Raw genomic sequence first — 20,354 nt, 5'->3', positions numbered from 1 at the left:
AATGGAGAGATGAAACACTCATGGTCCAGCCAATAGATCCGTCTTGTCACGTCAGGGAGAATCTCAAAGTCTTGGTTCTATTGTAGTCCTCCACCAAGGGGGGGAACAGGTAAGTCTATTGAAACCACCGAGAGGGAACAGGTAAGTTTACAGACAGTCCATGTTCTCAGCAGTGAGCGAGACCAATTGTTTTCTTGGTCCAGGGAACACACCTGCAGGCAACACTTGGCAAACATCTCGCTTCAGTCCGGCCAGCCCCTGTGTTAGAGTTATAGGGGTGTCAGTCTCAGCCCTTGGGAGGGGGCTTCAGTCTCCGTCCATCACAGTGGTCGTGAGGCAGATGAGGGAAACCTCAGAGTGTCTCTTACAGATGGTCAGTGGGGACAGGTGACACTCACTCCTGGCCGTGGCTCTCGTGGCTGAAGATGCACTTCTGGAGCGTGTCCAGGGTGAGGAGGCTCAGGGGCTGCAGCACCTCCAACTCCACCGACCCCCACCAGCTGCCACTGCTGCTGCCGCCCACTTATGGGGAAGGACTGGATTGGGGAGGGAACAGGGAGGGGATCAGGGACAGGGGATACATTTGGGGGTGGGACAGGGGTGGGAGAGGGGGAGGAGTTGAAGAGAGGGTGTGGAACAGGGATGTGGTGATGAATGAGGGGTGGGATTGGGGTTTGGGGGCAGCGTTGAGTTTGGGGTATGGGGCAGTACAGAATTTGGGTACAGGACGGGGCTCGGGGTGCAGGACAGGACTCAGGATGCAGCAGTGGGTGCAGGACAGAATTTTGGGTGCAGGACTGTCCTACGGTGACGTTGTGATGCTTGTATCCCCATCCATGTGTTCTGTTTATGCTGGATATTATGTTCTGTGCCTTCAAGACTGGCTCTAAAGAGTGAATGTTTTGTTTTGGTTTTGTTATCAGCCGCTCCCCCATGGCTGGCAGGACACAGAGACGGGGCAGTACATGGTGCTGCTTTTGCTTTTTGCTTGGCTTTTTGCTTTGCTCTTGCTTTTGCTTCTGCTCATTAGTTAGTTTAGCTAAGCACTCCGAATTTTTCCCTGGACTTTTTTTCCTTTCCCTTTTTTGGAACCACTCAAACCTGCTCCAGACTGGGACGTGGGTAAGACCGAGAGTTTGCACCTTGTGGCTGCAGCAGCTGCCCCAGCACCAGAGGGACTGATAACAGAGCGACCACTCCCAAGAGAGACTTTGTGAATTTGTCATCTTTTTCAGAGTGGTGAAAGAGTGTTGTCACCTGGTATTGTTCATTTTGTGTGCTGGGGGTGCTTTGCCTGTTAAATGAACAGGTTCTTTCCACTTCTCTCCAAGGAATCCTTCCCGACCCGGTTGGGGAGTAGGGCTGTGTGTGTTTCCTTTCTGGAGGGGCCCCTTTGGAGGTTTTCTCCCAAATTTGCCCTAAACCAGGACAAAAGTTGGTGCCCAATGCATGGGGCTTGAGAGAGAGTGGAAAAAACCCTTGGCTGACTGCATTTTGGTTGCCATTACTCTGTGTTGGTATCAAGCAGTTAATGGCCATGTTTTTTGAATTCATAATGTCTCTTGGGGTGGAGGCTTGCATGCATTTCTGGTCCCTAAGTGCAGAGGATCATTAATGGGATATCACAGCATGATCAATATGATCAAGTGAAGCCAATTTATTACAAAAAGCAAGCCATCTTTATACTGTTCTCTATTGTTCACACCTCAAGCTAATACATGATTGGTTAAATCCTTTTTACGCACGCATTTTGATATTTCAGTTAATTTTAGTTAATCTTTCTTCTTCATGCATCTCGCTGTGGTTTTCTTGTCTGCCTTTGCATCCTGAACCGTCTGCTGGTGAGCGTGTTCTCCTTCTTTTGTGTCCTTCAAGGGCATGGTGACCTTACTCAGTTTCTATGAAGGCTGGATTGTGCATATGTTGCATATGTCCATTGTGCTGCAAAAAACCCTCAGCACTCCTCCCAATGCTTTCTGGTCATTCAAGTGCCCTTCAGCTGACTGGTTCCATGCTTTGAACTTCAGGGACTTGCCCAATCTTTCTGAAGCTCAAATAAATATCATATTAGTCAACATCTTAATTGTGTTTATATCTCACAGAATTGCCTTTTCTTTTGTCTTTGTCTGAAACTGTTGCTGTACGGAAATCTCTGGGGGATGGTGGACATGTCAGATGGTGCTGGGACATCCCAGAGCACTTGGACCTTGGCTCTGCACAGGAGAGCTCTTCATCTTCTTTCTCTCTTTTCCTCCCTTTGGGCATGGAGGGAGCTCCTGACTTCAGCATGTGACTCGTGTGTGCAAAGAGCAAATCTGGGCAGAATTGGGGCGGGGAGGGTTTGGGAGGACCTTGGGATCTGTGCTGGGCACAGAAGGTGTTTTCCATTGCTCTGAGACTGTCTACTGTGGAAAGTGGATTCAATATTCCACAGAGGAATGACTTTTGCATTTGATGGAGCTGGGCCTTCCCTTGGCTTTGTTGGCTGAAAAAATACAGAGAAGCACACACACAGCTACCAGCTCCTGGATTCCAGCAGTGTTCAGATAGAAATTCCAACAGGAGGCAGGGTCAAGATGTGTGCTTGCCTTGTGGTCAGCCTTCAATACCCCTTGGTCTCCCTGGGCCCTTCCCCCAGGTGGGCCTTGGGGTCATTTGGTCCCTCAGGAGCTGGGCTGGGAGCTGCAGAGGTGGCTGTGGAGCATTGCCTGTGCTGTGCCAGGGACTGGCAGACACTGCTGGGCTGGGATGGAGGCTCTGGGGGGATTGGGGTCACAGGGCAGGGCAGTGCAAATGTTTCTAGCCAACAATCTCCTCCAGTCTGTCACAACAGGGAATGCTGGAAGTGAAATCCCAATCGTGGCCATGGGCACCTGGCTGAGAAGGACAGTTCTTTTCCATAGGAAGGAAAGCACAGAGCCCCAGTGTTTGGAAGGCAGGTGAGAGCCTCACTAGGCAAGGCCAGCCAGACTTTTCAGAAATGGCAGATTTTTGTCTGGGAGCAGTCTTTGGATATAGGGAATTCTGGAGGTGAAACGCAATCTCAGCCGTGCGTGCCTGGAGAAGTAGGACAGTTCTTTCTCACAGGGAGGAAAGCACAGAGCCTTCCCCAGTGTTTTGGGGACAGACGGGAGGTGACTCTCCTGAAACCACTGCCTGCCTCACTTGTCCTGGCAATATTCCTATGGGAAAAATTTGGAGTTGAAATTCCAGTTCTGGCCATGGGTATTTAGAAGAGATTGACAGTTCTTTTCCTAGCAAGGAAAGCACAGAGCTGCTGATGAGAGGCAGCCCTTGGCATCCCAACATCAGCCAGAGCTGTCCAGTGGCCCCTGGGAGGCCAATCCAGCCAGGCCTGTTCCATGTTCCCTCAGTTCCATGGGAGCCAATGGTCCCTTGCTTCCATGTGTCCCTGAGGTGCCATAATGCCCCCTTGGTGACACGAGGCCCTGAAGGGTCCCAATGGTCTCCATGGTTCCATCAGGCCCCACAGAGCCATAATGGCCTCTGGGTCCATGAAGCCCCACTGTGTCACCAAGGCCCCTTGGTTCCATGGGCTCCAGTGGTGCCACAATGATCTCCTTGGTTCCATGAGGTCCCCACAGTGTCACTGTAGTGTCCTTGGACTCACTGGGACTCTCAGTGTGTTCCCAGTCACCCCCAGTATGGTTACAGACACTCCCAGTATATCCCAGTTGCCCTCAGCACACCCACAGTCATTCCCAGTCACATCCACTTGGCCCAGTAAGGTTCCACTTTCCACCAGTATGATCCCAGTCACTCCCAGTGAAGGGAAGGGACCGGGATGGATTGGGACAGGCTGGGATGGACTGGGACACCGGGATATACCAGGATAAACTGGGATACACTGGGATACACCGGGACACACTGGGATATACTGGGATACACCGGGACATACCAAGACACACCAGGATACTCCAGGATACACCAGGACACTCTGGGATTCACCGTGCCCAGCACTGGGACTCACTGGGAGCAGGATCAGGGCACACTGGGACTCAGCAGGGCCAGAATTGGGGCAACATTGATCATAGTGGGACCAACTGGGATATACTGGGAGTGACTGTAACCATACTGGGGGTGACTGGGAACACACTGAGAGCGACTGGAGTAACTGAGTCTACACTGGGGGCAACTGGGATTGACTGGGACTATGCTGGGGAAGACTGGGATCACAGTGGATTCCGACTGGGGTCATACTGGGAGTGACTGGGTCTGTGCTAGGGTGTCATGGTTTTGGTTTGCTCATTTAAGATCTCTTTAATTTTGAGATTTTTTTTGGCTAATGCACTAAAGAATGTGGTGGGTTTGGTGTTGGTTAATTACTAATACACTTATTTTTGGTTGTGAGATAGGATTAGGAGAAAGGTAAAGCAGGCTCAAAACTTTAAAAGGGTAGAAAGAAATATTTTAATAGTAGTAAGTAAAAAGAAAAAAAAAAGGTAGTAAGAATCAAAGCAAACTTTTTAGAATACTCCTCCCCACAACTTTTTCTTTCTCACTGACAATGTAAAGAAACTAAACTTAAGATTTCTAGTCAGTTTACTACCTCTCAAAGAGACTTTTTTTAGTTCACTTAGGGAGAGAAGTCCCTCTTGATAAAGTTATGGAGACTTTTCTACAAAAGGAAAAAAACAGTTTTCTCATGGTTCTCAATTTTGTCATGAATAACAACTGCCAGGGGAACCTTGCTATCGTAAAATCTTTCTTATTTCTACCTTATTTCTACCTTATTTCTACCTTATTTCTACCTTCCCACAGCTTGGAGATGGGCTATGTTGATTGATGGAGTATTATTTTAAAGATGAGCTGTTCAAAGGCAAAAGTTCTCATTATCTATCTCTAAAATCATCTTCATCTCTGGGAGCAGAGATCTTCATTTTTAGAAGCACAAGACTGCGCTCTTTCTTTGTGCAAACTTCTCATGAGATTACAGCTATTTCAACATCTGCTTACTTTAACATAGAAGCCTTTACCTAATATCAATTCAAACACTTTCATTTCCTTATAGTTTTACGTGTTATAAGGGAAAAGAGTTGTTTCTTTATAGCTTACAAGAGGATTTCAGCTCTAAAAACAAAGCATCTTCTCACCCCTCCCATCTGGGACTTACTTACCTTCTTCTTTATTACCTTTAGTGTCTTCATCTTGTTTTTAATATACTTGCATGTTGTTCTTTTCTCTCACTCAAAAGAAGATTGCAGCACGGAAAAAGTTAACATCACGCCTGAAGCCTACCCACCAATAACTTGTAACAGAAAGCTGTGGCTCAGTTGTGTTCAGATCAGCTTTACAGTTAGTGTTTAGTTTTCTACACCAGCCACAAAAGTCTCTGGTCTCAGTCACGCTAAGAAGAAGAAGAAGCAGCCTGACAGCGAGATCTTCACAGCCACAGCCAGCCCTGCTCTGGCTAAAGCTCCGCAGCCTCCCCTGTCTCCTTGCCCAGCAGCTGCTGAGGCCCAGCGCGGCCAAACCAGAGCCCATGGAGAGAGAAGCTAGCAAGCAGCCCAGAAAATAGAAAAGAAGCCCAGCCTGCAGCAAGACTGCCCAGCCCAGCCCAGACACAGAGAAGAAGCCAAAACCCAGCAGCTCCCTGCCGACCAACAAAGAAAAAAATGTTTCTGAATTTTTTGGCCTTTACCGTATGTGTTTCGCAAAAGCGTGTCTTAGCTTTTCAGCAGCTCAACAGACTGTCAGATGCACAAAAAACTTTGGATCGCTTCCCTAAATTTCCTCCCATTCCAAAAACATAACACAGGGGCCACTGGGAGCAACTGGGATCAGGCTGGGAGGAAATGGGAACAACTAGGACGAAGCTGGGAGCAACTGGGAGCAGCTAGGACCAAGCTGGGAGCAACTGGGATCATCATGGCATCAGAGTAGGATCATACTGGGAGGGACTGGGTCTGTGCTAGAGCCAACTGGGATCATACTGGGAGGAAATGGAACTATGCTGGGATAAACAGGATCATACTGGGAGCAAGTGGCACCACACTGAGGGTGACTGGGATCCTTCTGGAATCATGCTGGAAGTGACTAGGATCAGGCTGAGGGCAACTGGGACCACGGTGGAGCAAGTGGGATATACAGGAAGTGACTGGAATCATGCTGGAGGTGACTGGGAGTGGCTGTGAGCAAATGGAATCATACTGGAAGCTACTGGGAGCAACTGGGAGTGAGTGGAAACACATTAGGGACAACTAGGATGTACTGGAAGAGACCAGGAATGACTGGAATCACAAAAGAACCATAAAGGAAGTTACTGGAATAATACTGGGAGTATCTGGGAGTGACTGGAATCCTACTGGGAGTGACTGGAATCATACTGGGTGACTTGGAGTGACTGGGACCACACTGGGGGCAAACGGCACCGTACTGAGAGTGACTGGGTTCATCCTGGAGTCATACTGGGAAGGACTTGAACCATACTGGGAGCGCCTGGAACTATAATAGGGGTGAATGGGAACACCTGGGATCATACTGGGATCATGCTGGGAGTGACTGGGATGATACTGGGATCACACTGAGTGTAACTGGAAGTGACTGGGAGCCACAGGGCCCATGCTGGGAGTGACCTGGGGGGAACTGGGGGAACTGGCCCAGCTGGGGCTGAGGGTTGTTCTCCCCCTGGGCTGCCCTGCGTCCTGCTGCTGTCCCTGGCCTCACAGAGCCGAGGGACAGGGGACAGCTGAGGGACAGGAGACAGGGGCAGGGACGTGGAGAGGTAGAAGGGAGTTCCAGGGGGTCCTTGAGCCCAGGAAATGGGAGTCCAGGGTTTCCCAAAAAGGGGGGACCAGGGTGGGGACACTCAGGATGTTCAGGAAGGGGCAGTTCAGGGGGTCTCTGGTTTTGCACAAAGCTGGGGCTGGGGGCTGGGAAAGGCAGGAATGGGGGTCCAAGGCATTCCAGGGCATCCCAGGGTCAAGCCAATGGCCAGTCTGGAGGCTGGGAGCCATGGGATGGCCAGGAAAAAGGGAGCAGGGGGTCCTCATGTCCAGAAATGGGGTGTGAAAAATGCCTGTATTTTATGATTGGCTTTTCGCAAATATTAAAATGAATATTATATGTGTTGTATTAGAAAGCAATGCTGTATTAATATTCTTCAGTACTGTGTTAAATATAGTTTTAGGTTATAAAAATTGTTAAAATAGAAATGATGCTATGTAAGATGCTTTGTTTAAACGAAAGGACTTGCAGCGAGATAACAGCCACAGGACACCAAGATCTTTCAGAGAAAAAGAATTTATGGCCTTCTTATTGGAAGAAACAAACTTCTTCCCACCTTGGAGGCGCTATTAGGATTAGAGGCAAGAAGTTGACACTGATCAGACAGAATCCTGTGTTTGAATGGAATTTATGCATCATGTATGAAGTGTATGAATATGCAATGGGCTATTGTTCTTAAGGGTTAATCCTTTGTTACCAGGGGTCCTTTTTCGGGCCCATGATGCCCAGAAAAAGGTACCCGGACGTCCGTAACTCTTTGTTTTTCTTGTCTCATATTGTCTTAATTCAAATTGTCCAATTTGTTATTACTCTAATTGTGTTACTATATAACCATCTTATTACTATTAAACTTTAAAAATTTTAAAAACAAGTGATTGGCGTTTTTCACAATTTTGGTAGCAGAGGATGGTTACTAACACCTCGCTGCCGGTGCTTTAGGAGAGTCAGAGGGGGGAAGGCGCGCCCTGCCCTCTTTGGCAGCCTCGCTCTGTTTCCCTTGGGGTGACCGACAGACACAGGTTACGATCAGTGGACAAAAGGAGGCAATAAAACAAATAAAAGGGAAAAAGGCTCCCTACAACCGCGGTAATTGGCCCCTAAGACTAGTAGTGCGCACGAAGAACCCGGGAAGGAAAAAGGATTGCTAAGTATTTCTCGGGGGGGCAGGTACGGGGGGATGAATCTGTGTGAGTGAGAGGTGGGCTGGCTGTCCCAGACCTGCCAGGTGAGTGCTGGAGGCTCCCATGCTGCGTTTTCGTCTTTTTGCGAGAAAAGCAGCCAGTAAAGAGACGAAGTGATTCATAAGAGAGTGAAAGAATCCCCCAGGGTAACTGGGACTGGGTCTCAGGGAGGGGTTGGACCCCTCGGAGGTAGGGAGCAAGGTTTCCTAGCCCAACCCACTAGGAAACGGGACAGGAGGGGCCCCTAAAACCTGCTGGGTTGAGGGATTTCTATTCCAAGAGCATCCAAGAGCAGGGTTGAGCAGAATTCTGTCGGAGTGAGGATATGCCCAAGAACACTCAGGGTGGGACAACACAGCTAGACTGGGGGATGAAAATTTTGCCCAACAGCATCCAGGGTTGGACAACACAGCTAGATTGAGGGAAAAAATTTTCCCCAACAAGATCCAGGGTTGAACAACACAGCCGGATTGAGGGATAAAAAAATGCCCAAGAACATCCAGGGTTGGACAACACAACAAAACAAATTAAATGCCCAAGAGCATCTGTAGTTGTACCACACCGCTGGGTTGAGGGACAGAAAATGCCCAAGAGCATCTGGGGTTGAACAGCACAGCTGGATTGAGGGAAAAATACTCAAGAGCATCTGGGGTTGGACAACACTGCAGGACTGAAGGAAAATTACTCGAGAGCATCTGGAGCTGGACAACACGGCAGGATTGAGGGAAAACTTGCCCAAGAGCATTTGGGGTTGGATAACACAGCTGGGTTGAGGGATATCCAATAGCACCGGGACTGGCCAGTAACACCTAAACTTGTAATAGGTGATGTGAAAGTGAAAGGTACCTTATTATTGTTTTGTGGTGTGTGAGAGTGAGACACACACAAAGTCAGCCTCAACTTCCCGGACAGGTGGGAAGGGGGAGGCAGTGGAAAGAGGAGTGAGTGACCTGCGAACCAAGCCAGTGTTCCCTGGGTGTGTGAGGGGCTGTAGCTGAAGAGTGTGAAAGACACGCAGACAGCCTCACAGGGGATCGGACACCAGAGGCAGCAGAGTCAGGGCCCTTCTAGGGGGCCTGGTGACACTGAGACCTGGAGGTAAACCCCAAAGCGAAAGGGGGGACCACAAGGAGCTGTGATTTTCTAGCAATAAGGATCCACTTTGTGTCTTGAGAGTGTGAAGGAATGTGTGAAAGTGAATGAGAAATAAAAGTAAGTGAATGTAGATGAATGAAAGTATAGGTAATGTCGATTGTGCATTTTGAGCCTTACCATATCTCCTTGGAGGGAGGTGGATTGTATTGGAAAGCAGTGTGAGAAAAAGGGGGTTTTTTGGGTGTAAGTAGTTGAAAGAAAAGTGGTATTTAAGTTGTTAGTAAAAAGTGAAAAACGGAAGCAGGGGACGAATAGATAGAATATTGAAAAATGAGACAAAAATCCAGTAAGGTGGATACAGGAAAGAAAAGCAGGAGAAAAAAAAATTACCAACAGAAATACTCCAAGATAGCACTTTGGGAGTTATGTTAACAAACAGAAATACAACTCCTTGCAAAATACAGGGTATGCAGAAGTTGATGAGAAAAAACCTGCAAACTTGTGAATTATATACTTAAAAAGAGCATTAGAAAATTTAACACAAAAGAAAGGAGTTATATATCGATTCAAGGTATGCCTTGGGAGTAGGGCATACCTTAAGAAAAATTTAAAAAGGGAGATTACTTAATTAAAGAAGAAAAAGATTAGTACATGAGAAACTTATTTTCGAGGTTTTAGAGGCATTAAATTTACCTAAGAGAGATAGCAATAGTACATATTAAAGGACACCAAAAGGTAAAGACCTAGAAATAAGAAGAAATAAAAGAAATAATTGGCAGATCAAGAAGATAAAGATGCAGCAGAAAATAGAGCTGAAAGAGTTAATATTAACTCCAAATGAAGAAATGAAGAAAAAAAAAAAAAAGGGGGGGGGAATTAAAACAAGATCGTGGCGAACAAGATAAATCTGGGAAATAGAAACATCTTGATATGGAAGACAATTAGATAATAAAACGCTCACTAGGGAATAACAGAGGACATGTATCAAAAAAAGCCCGGTGGGATACTCAGGCTTTGGGTGATCATTTTTTTAAAAGAATTATGGGTGCACTGAGACTTTAAGAGTAGAAAAACAAGTACCTGAAACATGTATAATTTGTCAAAAGATAAATTAAAGGGTGATAAGAAAAACAATATGAGTAGGTCGTGAGTTAGCTCGTCGACCATTTCAAAGTATCTAAGCAGAAGTTTAGATTTGTTAAGCTCTGGATTTATTTGTAAAAACCGTTTAATCCAGAAGAAAAAGAGAATACCACATGGTGGGGAAGGGGGAGGCTGTAAGAAAACAACATTTTTGAAAGGCAATAAAAGCAAAACGGGGAAAGTATAAAGCTGAGAACAAATTACCTCACCCATTCCCGTTCGTTCCCCCACTCGTTGGCAGCTGCACTACCCCTCCCAGCCCCTGTGCCAGCTCTGGCACAGTCCGTCTGTCCCGGTCCGTCTGTCCCGGTCCGTCTGTCCCGGTCCGTCTGCCCGGGTCCGTCTGTCCCAGTCCGGCCGCCTGGCCCGTGGTCTCTCCGCAGTTCGTGCCGGGGCTGGGGGTCTGTCCTGCCCTGTGCACCGTGGTCACCCCGCTGACCGCACCGAGGGGGGTCCCGTCTGTCCCGTCTGTCCCGTCTGTCGCATCCCCGGCTGCCCTGGCTCTGTCGGCTCCCGCCGCTGCAGCCGGGGTCAGTCCCGGCTTTGTCTGTGCCGGATCAGCCACCGTGAGCCGTGTGGGGGCGATCCCCGCTCCAGCTCGGCCTGCACCGGAACGGCCCCGCGGGCCATCCCGGCTGCAGATCCCGCCTTTGGAGCACCCAGACCCTGAGCTGTGCCGATCCCCTCGGGCGATCCCAACCACAGATCCCGCCTTTGGAGCACCCAGACCCTGAGCTGTGCCGATCCCCTCGGGCCATCCCAACCACAGACCCCGCCTTTGGAGCCCCCAGACCCTGAGCTGTGCCGATCCCCTCGGGCCATCCCAACCACAGACCCCGCCTTTGGAGCCCCCAGACCCTGAGCTGTGCCGATCCCCTCGGGCCATCCCAACCACAGACCCCGCCTTTGGAGCCCCCAGACCCTGAGCTGTGCCGATCCCCTCGGGCGATTCCCCCTGCAGACCCCGCCTTTGGAGCCCCCAGACCCTGAGCTGTGCCGATCCCCTCGGGCCATCCCGGCTGCAGACCCCGCCTTTGGAGCACCCAGACCCTGAGCTGTGCCGATCCCCTCGGGCGATTCCCCCTGCAGATCCCGCCTTTGGAGCCCCCAGACCCTGAGCTGTGCCGATCCCCTCGGGCCATCCCAACCACAGACCCCGCCTTTGGAGCCCCCAGACCCTGAGCTGTGCCGATCCCCTCGGGCGATTCCCCCTGCAGACCCCGCCTTTGGAGCCCCCAGACCCTGAGCTGTGCCGATCCCCTCGGGCCATCCCAACCACAGACCCCGCCTTGGGAGCACCCAGACCCTGAGCTGTGCCGATCCCCTCGGCGATCCCGGCTGCAGACCCCGCCTTTGGAGCACCCAGACCCTGAGCTGTTCCGAGCTCTCCTGTCCTGCCCTGAGCTCCGTTCCCTCGGTAACCACAGCTCCGGCTGTTCAGGGAAACTCTCTAAAGGAATCGCTTTATCGAAACACTAAAAGTTCAGTTAGAAGAAAGCCCTCTCCTGATTCTGCCTAAAAATAGGGGAGAAAGGCTATAGAAGATAAAAATCCAAAAAGAATGGGATAAAGGGATTGGTCTATTTCCATTACGAAAGGTTCTCATAGGAGGGGATGGATCAGAGTTTGTAAATGCTTCTTTGACTTTGTCTGAGGTCTGAAATTTTAAGAAATAAAAACAAGGGATATTCGGAGAATCCCATAGGCATAGCTGAACGACTAGACCAACTTTTAAATCCAAACATTTATACTTGAGAAGAGATGTGGTCGGTAATGAAAAGAATATTTTTCTCAAGAAGAAAAGCAATTAATCAGAGCAACTGAAATAAAAGCTTAAGAAAAAGATAATCCGCAGGGACCCCCAGAGAAGACAAAACACCAACTGCAGCTCCTGAGTGGGGTCAAAATAATGAGGAGGGGAGTAAACACATGAATAATGATCGTAATTGCATAACCAAGAGAATAAATGAGACAGCATATCAAAGGCAAAATGCGAAAACAAAAGGTTTTTGAAGGACAGCTTTTAAAGGGGAAAGAAGAAACTCCAACTAAATAGATAAGCAATCTTGAGATAAAAAGGAAAATGGTCCTAAGTAAGCAGAAGATCTGAAAATCTTTAAAGAAATGAGCACATAAAAAATTAAAAAAGTCATAGGCTCTAATTTTTTGGGGGGGACAAACACCATTTAGAGTCTGTGATAACTTTAAAAATGGGTCCCCAAGAAAAAGAATTGGAATTTGTAATAGACACAGGGGCAGAGAGAACTTTCCTGTTAAATGTTCCAAAAAGTTATAGTGTGAGCAAACATATAGTGAAAGCAAATGGGGCAAAAAGAGAAAGTTTTACATTTCTAGTCATTAAAGATGTGGTAATTGAGAGAAGAAACTAAAATTTAGATGGGAGATGTGTTATTGGTCCCAGGGCAGGTAGCAATTTATCAGGAGGAGTCTGACAAGTGCAATTAAGAATAGTAGTTATATCAGAAAATGGGAAAATGACAGCTAGAGTTTTGAAATTAGGCCAAGAAGATGAAAAAAAAAAATCAACAAAGAAGTTTGGGCTGGAGAAAGAAATAGGGGAAGATTAAATATCGACCCCGGGTTACAACTGAGAGAGAAGAAAGAGAGAAGTTGAAGTAGAGAGGTAGTTAGGAAACTCTAAGATGTTGGAATGTGAAGTGATGACATCTTGGCGCAAGAAGAGAGCAGAAGTGTGAATGGAGTTTTTTGCATGAAAGGCAGGGAAGTGTCTTAACACATGGTTGTTAGGAGGTTATTCAGTGCCGAACTGGGGTCCAGAAAGGGTTTAGCAGAACAGGCCCTGCTTGAAGAGAGAAGAGGATAAGTTGCCTAGAGAAAGAAAAAGAATGTCAGGAGCACCCGGGGGCGCCGAGTTTGGGGTTGTCAAGGCTGGGAGGTGTCTGAGCGCTCCCTACGAGCGGCGGGGTCTCGGGGGCTGCGGCAGGGACCGATCCATGGAGGTGACCCGGGCGGTGCTGGCAGCAGAGGACACAGGTTTGCGGCCAGGAGCGGGCTGGCTCCGGGGCGGAACTGCCGGGGGGGCTCCCAGACTGTCGGGGTGCCGAGTCCAGGATGGCAGCGTTGGCCCGGGAAGGGGCCGAGAGAGAGAAGGGGAGAGAGAGAGGAGAAGAGAGAGAGAGAGAGAACAAGAGAGAGAGAAGGAAAGAGGAAGAGAGAGAAGAAGAGAGAGAGAGACAGGGGGCAAGAGAGACCCAGGGCAGCCCCAGGGTCTCCATGCCCGTGGCTGCTCTCCCCTGCTCCGGCCCTGCAGCCAAGGGGCAGCGCCAGGGGAAGGGCGAAGAACAGCGCTGACAGCAAGGCTGTGAAAAGAGGGGCAGGGGGGCCAGCACTAAAAGATGAAATCAAAGCAGAGATTGATGACTCTCCAAACCTCACAAAGCGGTTTGTTTTTCTTAAGTAAGATGTTTTTTGGGGTTTTTTTTTCCTTTTTTGTTTTTTGCTTGCTGTTAAAGAGTTGGGTTTTTTTCCTGAACAATAGGTTTGTAAAGCTAAACAATTAAATGCTCCCCCAAAAGTAAAAAGTAATAGATGTAATACATCTCGTGTTAAAATTGGTCTAGCTTTTCTATTTAACTAACTGTAACTCACAGAAAGAAGAATTTGCCTCTGCAGCTATTAGCACAGCTGCATAGGAGAAGAGGCTGCTATGGAGAAAGCTTTTAGCTAAACCCAGAAAGTTTGGGAAAAAAACCCACGAATGGTAAAAGTTAATGCAGTACTATCTTTCTTTTATTACTATGCTTTTGAGAAGTCCTTTCCAGGTACTACTGAAGCAACAACCAGAATCACAGAAAGAAGGTGAATTTCATGCCAGCAGAATCAAAGGACTTGTGAAGAAACCTGAAAAATGGACTATCACATTTAAACGGGTGATATTGAACTGACTTTCCGATGGGATCTGAGTGGTAATAGTCTGGGAAAACCCAAATTATCCAAGAAATATACAAAGAATAACACTGAATTAAGAAATAAGACAACGCTTATATCACTGGTTTCAAGCACTGCCTGAATAAAACATCTCCTTGGGAAGGAATACCTCAGGTAGAAGGATCAAGACTGTTTTTGTATTCTGACCTTAGCCTGAGAATTGTACAGAGGAGAAGGGGAATTACCATTTCCATTAGTAAACTTTATTTGATTCATTCCAATACTGGACATGCTAGCTAGGTTATAAGTAAATGCTTAAATTGTGAGAGTAATTAGTATTGTAGTTCACAAAATTTATGCTCTTATTGCAAAAAGTGTTATAGTAATAACTTAGTTTTGTGGATGTAATAACTTAGTAATGTGGAATTATTAGTGCCTGTTGAATGAGAGATACCTGAGGAACAGTAGGAGACCACAGTTAAAGAGTGTTAAAAACAATTTGCCTGGAAATTAGTTAAGAGAAAGTGACAAGAAAATACAGGGCAAGACCAGATTGGCCTCTGTATTTCACCACCGAGAAGATCAAATACAGCTGCTGTGGGTTGGAACCTCACAGGCATGGGAGGTGGGAGTATAAGCCATTCTGGACCTCTGTTATTCCTGTCTCTGGCACTCATTTGTTGTCTTTTCCCTTTCGGGATACCAGAAAGATCGTGTCAAAAATGCTACAGAAAGCATCACATAGAAAGAAACCAAAGTTCCTCCTTTATTACACACACCTATGTCAACAGCCACTGTTATAACCCATCCAAATTAAGAACTTGTAGGCAAAACAGAGTAAATTATTAGATTACAAGAAACTTAGGAAAAAGTGGTAATAGATTTAGAATTGAATGTCCAAAAAGAGAGAGATGGATTTGTTTTACATTTAATCTTGAAGATACGGTTCAAGATTTGGTAAAAAAAACAAATAACAAACGAAAAGGTAAAACCAGCACAGCAATCTAACTCTGTATTGACTCCAAATTATCTGTTGAATGGTATTACAAGACTCCAAGCAGTTATAGAAATGATAGCAAATAAGGCTGCTCAAGCATTAGAGTTAATATCAAGCCAGCAAAGCCAAACAAAAACTGTGGTGTATCAGAATAGGTTGGCTTTAGACTATTTATTGGCCAAAGAAGGGGGTGTTTGTGGAAAGTTCAATATATCAGATTGTTGAAAATTGATGACCACAAAAAAGTCATTCTAGAAAAAGCAAAAGAAATCAAAGAAGAAAAATATATAAGCATAGAATAACCCAGGTACCAGTCCAAAAATTAGAAAACAATGTTAAAATCTAGCTGGTGGGGTAATGTATTAGAAGAAATTAAGATCTTTCAATTTTTGTTACAACTGTTTTTATATTTCTTACTCGCGTAATCCCGTTTTATTTAGCCAGCATAGTCCAGAAGATGCAAATAGATAAAAATATTGCTCAAGCCAAATGATTTACAAAGAATAAGAGTGGGAATTGTGAAAAATGCATGTATTTTATGATTGGCTTTTCGCAAATATTAAAATGAATATTATATGTGTTGTGTTAGAAAGGAATGCTGTATTAATTCTCTTAAGTACTGTGTTCAATATAGTTTTAGGCTATAAAAATTGTTAAAATAGAAACGATGCTATGTAAGATGCTTTGTTTAACAAGAAGGGCTTGCAGCGAGATAGCAGCCACAGGACACCTAAATCTTTCAAAGAGAATTTATTGCCTTCTTATCAGAATAAACGAACTTCTTCCGACCTCGAAGGCGCTGTTAGGATTAGAAGGAAGAAGCTGACACTGACCAGACAGAATCCTGTGTTTGAATGGAATTTATGCATCATGGATGAAGTGTATGAATATGCAACGGGCTATTGCTCTTAAGGGTTAATCCTTTGTTAACGGATGTCCTTTTTTGGACTCGTGATGCCCAGAGAAAGGTACCCGGACGTCCTCTTTGTTTTTATTGATTCATATTGTCCTAAACATTTTATTACTATTAAACTTTTAAAATTTTTAAAAACAAGTGATTGGCGTTTTTCACAGGTCCCTTTTCCTTAGCGCGCGGTTTTCACGCAGCATTCGCAGCGGCCGTCCCCTCCCACCGCGCCTTTGCAGCTCAGGCAGATAAACTGTATTCCAGTTCTCGACGACATCCACCAGTTTTGGTTTTGCACGGGAGGTATTTAAAAAAGCGATGCAAAAGTTTTAGCTACTAAAAGCTGTACAGCTTCTGAGACAGTAAAGAAATTAAATCCCAAACAAGAGAAATAAAGAAATGCCTTAATCTTAAAGCTAAAACCCTCTGGTAAAACTATGGAAAGAAGGCTTTTTTCTCTAAGACTTAAAGGTACGGAGAGATATAGTTGTAATTAATATCAAACAAAAGACTCCACAGCAAAGCAAACAAATATTAAAGTCACTGTAATCCTATAAGAAGTTGAAACGAAGAGAAAAGTAATAAAATTATGTGCCTCCAAGAACAAAAATCTCTGTTCAGAGTGGGCACAATGGGAGGCCGGGCCGCCAGCTCCGCGTCTTTCGGCGTGGCCCCGCTCCCCGCAATGCCGTTGTCCACAGCCTCCTCTCCGCCGCCCCTGCCCCCGGACGGCCGCACTCCAAGCCGCTCCTGCCGCTGCCCGCGCTCCTGAGAGCGACACTGCCGGCCCGGCTCGTGGCGGCCTCGCCCCTGGACAGGGAGCTGCGGCTGCTGCTGGCCCGGGGCAGCTGCGGCTCGGAGTCCGCCTGCCGAGGGGCGAGAAGCAGCAGCCCCGGGCTGCTCACCATTGTGCCCCGCATGATTCCCTGCCCCGGCGCCTCGGAGCCCGGGCACACCGAGCGCCGGCACGGCGCCTTCTGATCTGGGGAAAACAGGTAAGAAAACTGGAGATCAGTTGAAAAGTCAGCGGTATGGTTCTCCGCTTGACTAAGACTGGCGGCGTTTCACAAGCTCAGGAAATTGACATCGGACAAGGATTCGGGACTTGCAACAAACGTCCCAACCAGAGGAGACAAGGTGAGAAAAATCGTAGGAGGGATTTTTGGAAAAATGGGGTTGGGAAAGAGCAGGTTTCAGGGAAAACCCCAGGAAAAATCTCCCGAGGGTCCCAGGAAAGTTCTGCCGGATGTCCCAAGAGATAGTCCATTGGGGTGGATGCTAGAACATTGGGATGAGAGCCCAGGAAGAGCGGGCAGATCCAAGGAGAAAATGATCCATTTTTGTATGGAAAAATTGGGAGGGAAGGAGATTGGAAAATACACGGTGTGGCCGGTGTTTGGCACATTTGAGGCTCGGACTTGCAAGTCCTTGTATGATCACGCATTTGATCACCAGCTGCAGGATTTTGAGGAAATTGAGTATGCCAAGATGTGGAGGTACGCTTGTACGAGTTTATACCTGGTACGAGCCCTCCAGCATGTGGCAAACAGGGGAAAGGAATGGGAACCTTTGGAAAATCTTCCACCTCCTTACCTTGTTCCTCCGCCCCAGCCTGGACCAGCTCAGGCACAGCCAGTGCCCATGTTGTCTCTCGAGGTGGCGATCCTGCTGGCTCAGCTCTCGGTGCCGCTGCTCCCACCAGAGCAGGCTGCAGAGCCTTCCCTTCCACATGAACAAGCAGCGGCAGCGACTCCACTCCCATGTGAGAAGCCGCTGCTGCCGACCCTTCGCAAAACCAAAGAAAAACATGGCAAAGTAAGTAACCATCCCCAGCTCTCCCCCAGCCCATTGGACAAGGCAGCAGACAAGGAGGGCAACTGTCGGATTTTCGGCTGTTTAGATGGTCTGGGAAGGCCCGAGGTCCAAAGGACGAGAAGGGACTTCAGATCTTTTCTCGGTCTCGGTGTTTATTAAATGCTTATCTAAAAGATTTTCTCTTGGCCTGACAGAGTTCTGCTCAGCAGTCAGCCATGGGCACACACTGAGAGCCCCTGGGGCGGCCACCTACCTTTATACTCGGAGTTACGTATACAGTATTTATCATTTTTCTCCAATAACCTCTACCCTTATTAACCAGTGCACTTTTAGTAAGGTCCAATCTCAAAGTGCCAACATCACCACAGAAGATGGAGGCCAAGAGGAAGAAGAAGAAGGAGAAGGGCACGCCCCAATTCCTCCATCTTACTTCTCTAGACCCCCCTGTACAGAAGTCTTAAACCCTTTATCTCACACGCCAATTAACTTGTCCCTTCACCATTCACCCCAGTGAAATCCTCCTATCCTCATACTGATGTCATCTCCCCTGTGGGATCAAAGTCCAGCCACCAGACATTTCTGGCAACATTCCAGGACTCCCGAGCCCCCCAGGGGTGGTCTTGTTCACTCTGCCCCTCAGCCCTGAGAGGCTGAGATCCCACAGTGGATGTGATAATTTCAAGGACAGAAAGAATCATTTTCAGACTTTTTCACCTCCTCTCCAGGTTTGCATGAATGAAAACAGCTAACAGCTTTCTTTTCTTAGTCCAATTACCACCTGTCGTGCAATGCCTGATAAGGCCGTAACACGCCGTTGCCGGACGACCTGGGAATATAATTGGGAGTGGGCACTACGGAATGAGACAGAGCTAAACACTGCCTCAGCTTAAGACCTTTATGAATCTCATGAGCAGTAAATCTTAGCTTATTATCGGTGGGAGGTGCAGTGTATTTTGAAGAGGGTTAAAGCTCAAAGTGCATCATATATAGCCTCGATAGGGTGTAGAAAACTGGTGCCTTTAACACAACATTCTGTTGTAGGTTCTATAAGAGGAGATCCCAATTAAGCATTAGATAACTGCATTAGAAGGTTACAAAGGTGTGGTTTTCAGGTGTCAGGAACAGTAAGGTTAAAAACTGAGAAGAAAAAGAAGGTCAATATAAAAACACAGAAAAATAAAGTTCACTTTTGTTATATTGCTTAGTATAGTAGTAGCTGAAGAATTAAAGGTAGCACATTTTAGTCAACCTAGAGATAATGTATGGATAACACTTGCTAGACAGATTAATCAGTCATTGCTTTGTCTCAGCCTTGGAGGAGTTACAGCTTTGATTACTCTAAATTTCAAAGGATGAGTCAGCATAAACAGACATGGGCTACTCTGGATTCATCTCTAAACCTGGAAATAGTGTCCAAACAGCTTTAAAACCAGAGTAAAGGCTCTACTATTATGACACCTAAGATATTTTTAATTTGCGGAGATAGAGCCTGGAATGGAATACCAGCCCAAGCACAGGGTGGATCTTGTTATTTAAGCAAGTCATCATTTTTCCACCTCTGAGCACTGGTTCTGATCCTTCTCCACAGGATCACATTTCTGACACTGAGTGTCCTGTTTATCCTCAGGCCTTTGGTGCAGCTGAGCCCTGGCAGAGCGGGGTCTGCACTTCTCTTGACATCTGGTAATGCCTCCTCCACAAGAGTTTCTATGAGGAAAAACTTCACCATTATCTTACCTTGTTGCATTCAAAAAGATGGTTGGTAGGATGGTAGAGAAAGCCTGGCAACCTAACCACTTTTCTCTCAAAGATAAAAACAGGGGAAATGTTGGAGAGTTTTTCAAGAATGACTTAAAGAAAAGGCCATGAGACATACAATTGAGAGAAAAGTATAGGGGAAAAGTAAAGCAGTTTCTAACAGTTCTCAGCCTTCTGATTTGTATAAACAATTAGACTCTCTCAGGCATCACTTTATAAACAATAAAGTTCTCAGGCTGTCTTCCCATAACAAGAAGAACACCGTCTCTGGGAAAAGCTGGCACCCTGAGAACTGATGAAGAAGTTTTGGGAACTCTGGTTCTGTTTTTAATAAACAATTGTAGGTATTCTAAAACAAGAGGAGTGGTTAGAGTTTTCTCTGTTAGCCTATCATGAAATTGGATTACAGAATATGCATGAAGTTCGTTAACTTTGTTATTTAAGGTGATTGATTGATCAATAAAGTTGGAGTTCGATGCATTAAAGGATGGTCGTCTCCCCTTCATCTCCAACATTTACAATATTCTCCAAACTACTCCTGTGGTTTTGATTTTCTTACTGATTAGGTTCAGTGTCTGCCCTCAAGAAGTCAGTCAAGAAAGAACAGGCAAAGCTCAGCTTGCAAGTTAGAGTGCAAGTCTTTAATTTGCATGTACAAACAACTTTTCAACATATTTGCAAAAAACTCTCTTCGTTCTTGCTATACCTATCCAGAACCTGACTCTCTCTTCGTTTTATTTTGATTTGAGATCCAAGCATGATATTTTCCTGGACAGGCAAGTAAGAACCAGCTGCAAATACA

The sequence above is a fragment of the Melozone crissalis genome, unplaced genomic scaffold (assembly GCF_028551555.1).
Source record: "Melozone crissalis strain CALT ecotype California unplaced genomic scaffold, PUWL_Pcris_2 ptg000073l_1, whole genome shotgun sequence".
Lineage (NCBI taxonomy): Eukaryota > Metazoa > Chordata > Aves > Passeriformes > Passerellidae > Melozone > Melozone crissalis.
This window is presented reverse-complemented; position numbering follows the sequence as displayed.